The sequence below is a fragment of the Triticum aestivum genome, chromosome 6B, assembly GCF_018294505.1.
Source record: "Triticum aestivum cultivar Chinese Spring chromosome 6B, IWGSC CS RefSeq v2.1, whole genome shotgun sequence".
Lineage (NCBI taxonomy): Eukaryota > Viridiplantae > Streptophyta > Magnoliopsida > Poales > Poaceae > Triticum > Triticum aestivum.
In genome coordinates this window covers 171,602,019-171,608,247 of record NC_057810.1, presented here as the reverse complement: position 1 = coordinate 171,608,247, position 6,229 = coordinate 171,602,019, and positions in this window count along the sequence as shown.

Below are 6,229 nucleotides of genomic sequence, written 5' to 3'. Positions count from 1 at the left end.
ATACTAATTTCGATATACATATTGGATCAAAATGTAAAAATTCCTCAAATTTCAAAATTCCTTAACTTTTTTCTATATACATCAAAATTCTTTCATCTAATCATCTAGTGTGTGTGTGTGTGTTCATGCATATGTGTGTGTGTGTGGGCTCGGGGAAGGGGCCGACGGCCGCGATGGTGGCACACGGGGTGAGGGAGAGGGGGGAGCTCACAGCGGGGCGATGGGGCGACGATGAGGCGAGGCGAGTCGGGGGCGTCGACGGCGTCGGCGGCGCGGCAAGGAGCTCAAGGCCGGAGGAGCGGGCGCGGGCAGGCATCCTAGGCGGCGTCGTGCCGGGCTCGGGGAGGACCGGGCGCGGGCGACGTCGGGGATTGGCACGAGGAGGCGCGGGTTGTCGGCGTTGGGGGCGGCGACGAGCTCCGGCGTCGGGGAGGCGAGATGGTGACGGTGCGGCGATGTCGAAGCAAAGTTCAAAGAAAGTAGAGAAGAAACTGAAATTTTTGAAGTGCTCTATATATATGTGCCCCCCTTTAGTCTCGGTTGGAGACACCAACCTGGACTAAAGGTCACTTTTGGCCAGCCGAAGCGGCGGGAAGAGCAGGCCTTTAGTTGTGTTTGGTGGCTCCAACCGGGACTAAAGGGGGGCCTTTATTCGCGGTTGGTTGGGGGCCTTTATTCGCGGTTGGAACCACCAACCGCGACTAAAGGTGGTGTGCTGCCAGGCGAGGGGCGGGGTGGAAGTTTAGTCCTACCTTGCTAGTTGAGACGAGCCAGCACTTGTTTATAAGCCCAGGCGCAGGCACTGCATCGAGCTCCACTCTAATGCAGGCCTTCTGGGCCTACCTCATCTGTGCTTCCCTGGTGGGCATATTGGGCCTTGCGGGCCTGCATCCTGGCCCAATTACAGGTTGGGTTTCTAGTCGTATGCAGGCCTGTTAGTGTACTAGAGTAGGGGTACCCTAATATCCCAAACTTGTGCACGGTCAGTTGCAGCACCCCGCGGCAAGGCTTGCCAGGTGACCGCCAAGGTCCTCCGTGGTTCCTTTGGAGCCATTCAAGAACAAAGTATTCAAGCCAAGGAGACAAGGCTCCGGCAAGAGGAGCTTGCCGGGAAGGCCAACCAAGGCATCTCAAGGGACATGCCGCGATGCGCCACGCGTCCCGACAAGGCCCGGTGAGCGACAAGCTTCCAGACGCGACAAGACAACGACCGCGGCAAGCTACCACTCTGTACCCGCGCTCCAGCACATCCACCAACGTGTCGCCCTGGGGCCTTTCCAGGCGCGCGTGGCAAGAGGCTGTGCAACCAGCGGTGCGCGGTGGCAAGCGACGCTGACAAGATTGCCATCGTGGCAAGCGGTGGCGTCCCTGACGGTCCCTGTTTGCACTATTTGGGCGACGCAGACGGGCGTTTAATGCCTTTGTCCCCTGCCGTCAGGGTTAGGTAGGATACACTGTATAGGTAGTTGTACCAACCGCAATTCCTTTTCCATTTTTACCCTTATCTACGTTGCCACCTGTCGGTGACCCCTTCAGCATATAAAAGGAGGCCCATGCGCAACATAGAGGGGGGTTCGGAAGGCAGAAAAACACTCACGCTCAGTCTCGTTAGCAGCTAGTGTGTACTGTAGCACTCAGCGCTCCCGAACAAGAACTCAATACACTCGGACATGCAGCAGTAGGAGTGTTATCTCTCCGGAGAGCTCCGAAGCTGGGTAAACTGCTCGTGTGCTTCGCCTCGATCCGCTCTTCGTGCGATCTCTACCCCCCGCCGAACCGAAAGGGGCTCAGTCCGCCGGTCCCATAGGTGTTCATGGATCAGTTTCCCCGACATCTTTGGCGGGTTGGAGGTGCTCGTCGGAGGAGTACCCGAAATCCTCCATCCCCAGCTGCGCCAGCTCCCCGTCGATGGCTGCGGCAACATCCACGAGACCCTCGGTCCAGTGCTCCACATTCTCCCTAAAAGCGTTCTGGGCGGCAGCAGCCCTCGCCAGCAGCGCCTCGTCGGCCTTGATCTTCTCCTTCAAGGCCATCTCCTGCTCCCAGGCGCCGTCCAGCGTCTGAGTCAAAGTAACCAGCTTCAACTCGAGATCTGCGTTCGAGTCCTTAGCGGCGCTAAGATCTTTGCTCCTCTCAGCGAGACGACCCTGCAGCTCGCCATGAGCGGCGGCGTCCTTCTCGCGCTCACGCTTGAGCGCAGGAAGCTCCTCGCCGCTCGCCTTGAGATCGGCCTCTAGCTGCGCCATCTTCGTCTCCAGCTCCTTCTTGGCGGCCTCGGCAGCTGCGGTAGCATCCTTTGCTTCCTTGAGAGCCCCGCCAATTGCTTGCTCGCGCGCGGCATGCTCCTCCTCGTGGCTGTCAAGGTTGATCTTGCGCTGCGCCAACTCGCCTTCCTGCGCAGATAGCTTTTCGGCAACAAGCCGCTGTTGCTCTTCAACTTCAGCCTTCTCGAGGAGGAAGGCTTTCTGCTCTTCGGCGACTTGCTCCCGCTCCTCTGCCAGGGATCGGAGAGCTTCCTGCCTGAGACCCCGGAGCTCCTCCGCGCGCTTCTCGATGTCCACTCCCGCCTTCGCGACAAGCGCTTCTCGGGATTCCAGCTTGGCCTGACGGGCGCGGTAAAGCGACAACAATTTCCGCAGCAATCGCTCCTCCTCAGGCTCGTCGCTGCTGCTGCTTGGCGCGTCGACCAGCGTCAGCCCAGCGGAGGCGAGCACCTCTCCATCCAAGATCTCTCCTTCGACCGGCGCCCTGGAGCTTGACGCCCAGGGGAGATTGATGAAGATGTCGTCGCCGGCCTTCAAATAGGCGCCGGGCTGGGGCTCTTCGGAGCCTGGCACTGCAGCAGCGGCGGAGGGATCGGCGGTCGGCATAGCACCTGACGCTCCTGCGGCCTCGGGGCCGTCAGTGCAATCGCCGGATCCCTCGCCGGCTTCTGCGGCGGCAGCTTTGGCGGCCTCTTCGCCGGCGGGCTCATCAGCGCCAGCTTCTCCTTCGGTGGCAACGGCGTTGTCGGTATTGCTGCGCGCGTTCTCCTCGCCGGCGACCTCGGTTTCCATCGGCTCCGTGGCAGATGGATCTGACGGACGGAAAAAGGAGAAAAGTCAAGCAAATATCCAAAAAGAAAATCAGAAGAAGAAGAACCCAAGGGAAGTTTTCAAGCAAGAGGATTACCTGTGCTAGGATCTGCAGTCATGGTCTCAACCACCGGGGGGTCGCCAGTGCTGTCCCTCACCGGAGAACTGTCCCTTGGCGGAGAATTTTCCCTTGCCGGAGAATGCTCCCTTGCCGGGGAATTCTCCCTTGGCGGTTTAGTCAAAGCAGATGGCATTTCGGGAGCGGCTTCCGGGCACTCCTGGTGAGGCTGCTCTGCTCCTACACAAACCGACAGTCAGATATCAGCAAAGAAAGAGCACTCATGCGCGCCTGACAGCAGGAAGCAAACTATATACTTACGCTGGGGGCTGCGCTGGGGGCTGCTTTGGGGAAAAGTTGCCGGGTCCGGCAAGGTGGTCTCAGACACGCCCCCTGCTGTCGCGGTGGGTTCGTCCTCGATGACAATCACCGGGACCTTGGCTCTCTTCGCCCCTCTCTGGGCCAGAGTCCTGAAAAGGAATGGGTTCGGAGTAAAGCAAATCAGATACAAGACAAAACAGCAAGAATTGAAGAACTACAAGTACAGCAAAGAATCTTACTCTTCTTCTTCCTCGTCAGAGCTGAGCGCGGAGAGATCGAAGTCCGGCTCGCCTCCGGTGCGATGAGGCGGAGGAGTAGGTTCCCTTGTCCGCTTGGCAGGAGCAGTAGCGGTGGACCGGGAAGACCCCGCTCCAGTTGCCGTAGCGGCGTGAGACGCTCCCACGGCAACAGTTCTTGCCGCGGTAGAGCGTGTCGCGCGGCACGGTGGCTGTTGACTCGTCTGCCGCTCCACTATGTCCACGGCATTGCGGAGACACCTTCTTGGCGGAGCTGGGGGCTCCGCTTGCGGCGAGCTATCTGAAGGCTCGGGCCCGACAAGCTCTCCCTCACCGGGCTCGCTCGACTCAGCTTCAGGCCCGACAAGCTCTCCCTCGCCGGCAAGCTCCTCTCGCTCGGCAAGGCTTGACACTCTGCTGCCTCTGCCTCCTCCACGGTGAATCCAAACTCGCCCGCGGCAGCTGCTGCCGCCGCCTCTTCCAGCCTAGTGGCGATGCGCTGCATCTCCGCATCGGTGGTGTCGCGAGTAAGGCTCTTCTGTACATCGGAGCGGACCGGCACTTCTACCAAGCCGTCAAAGAAATCCCGCACGACGTCGTCTGCAGGCTCTTGCCAAGTTGGGATAATTCCATGCGAATCACACAGCGGCATCATTGCACGGATGCGGTCGAGCGAGGAGTTGTTGCACAGCGGAACGACACCCCTCGGCAACATGAACACTTCGGGATGCTGAGGATCGCGCTTGAACAGTTCCAGGATCATCGCGTCCAGTTCGAGGACAGTGAAGTTGAAATTGAGGCCCGGGCGCAGCCTCATGATATCCGCCGCATTCTGGAACTCCCAGGCGGGTCTCCTCCTCTCCTGCAGGGGGGCGATGCGGCGGTGAAGAAAATCTGCGCCAACGGCACCTACGGTGAGCCCGACAAGCCTGAGACGTAGGATCCGGGTGACGGCAATCTTCAGCCTATCGTCTTCCGGGGCCATGTTGCTCCAATCGTTGCCGCGCGCTATTGGGGCTTGGCGCTGGGCGGTAAATGGCTGCGGGTTCTCCTCGACAATCCAGCACCATTCTGCTCTCCATTCCTCCCACTTGCTGCGGAGCTCTCCCTCCAGATAAGCTTCCTTCTTGCCAACTCTCGAGATCCAGGCGATTCCGCCGGATAAAGGCTCCCCTCCCTCAACTCGGGGCATAAAGAAGTGGCAAAAAAGTGCTACATTTGGATGGACTCCGACAAAGTTTTCGCAGAGATGTGCGAAAACTGCCATGGTCAGAACGGCAGTGGGGGTGAAGTCAAGGAGGCGGAACCCGTAGGTGTTCATAATATCGCAGAAAAATTCAGAGAAAGGCGGGCAGAGCCCGCAGTAGAAGAACAGCGCGAAGAAAGGGTATCCATTCGGAGCTAGTTCCGAAGCGGCAGCTGGGAGTACCTTCGTGCGCGGATGCGCTCGCGTCTCCGTCGACCAGAAGAGGTAGTAGTACTCCCTCAGCTCCTTCGCGGCGAGCTGGGGGGGGGAGATTGCCCGCTCCTTCCGCAGCGCCGCGAGCCGCTGTGCCTCGGCCGACTTCACGACCTTCCCCTTGTCGGCTTTCGGAGCCATGGCGGAGGTGGTGAGAGAGATCGACGGCGTTGGTGGTGCCGGTGGCGATGGGGGCGGAGCGCTGCTCTCTTTCAGCTTTGGGAAGAAGGGGGGAGCGGCGGAGATTTTTGAGATTGGAGTAGCAACCGGCGAGATGGGCGAACTACCCCTGTTTCCCCTGCTTATAAAGAGGGAGGGGGCGGACATTCCATTTTTCCGAATAAAGAAACCACCCACGATCTCTCCCACGACGCCGCATTCAACGCGTGCAGTTCGGGGAGGGCGCAGTGGATACGGAGTAAGATACGGCGTAACCCAGGCCGCGCGTGCCCGTGCCCTGTTTTGGGCCTGGCCCAATAGCGCTCGACACCGTGTGTGGCCCAGGCCCGGGGGCTCCTGTCAGTGTACTAGAGTAGGGGTTCCCTAGTATCCCGAACTTGTGCACGGGCAGTTGCAGCACCCCGCGGCAAGGCTTGCCAGGTGACCGCCAAGGTCCTCCGTGGTTTCTTTGGAGCCATTCAAGAACAAAGTATTCAAGCCAAGGAGACAAGGCCCCGGCAAGAGGAGCTTGCCGGGAAGGCCAACCAAGGCATCTCAAGGGACTTGCCGCAATGCGCCACGCGTCCCGACAAGGCCTGGTGAGCGACAAGCTTCCAGACGCGATAAGACAACAACCGCGGCAAGGCACTTGCCGCGGCAAGCTACCACTCTGTACCCGCGCTCCAGCACATCCACCAACGTGTCGCCCTGGGGCCTTTCCAGGCGCGCGTGGCAAGAGGCTGTGCAACCAGCGGTGCACGGTGGCAAGCGACGCTGACAAGATTGCCATCGTGGCAAGCGGCGGCGTCCCTGACGGTCCCTGTTTGCACTATTTGGGCGACGTAGACGGGCGTTTAATGCCTTTGTCCCCTGCTGTCAGGGTTAGGTAGGATACACTGTACAGGTAGTTGTACCAACCGTA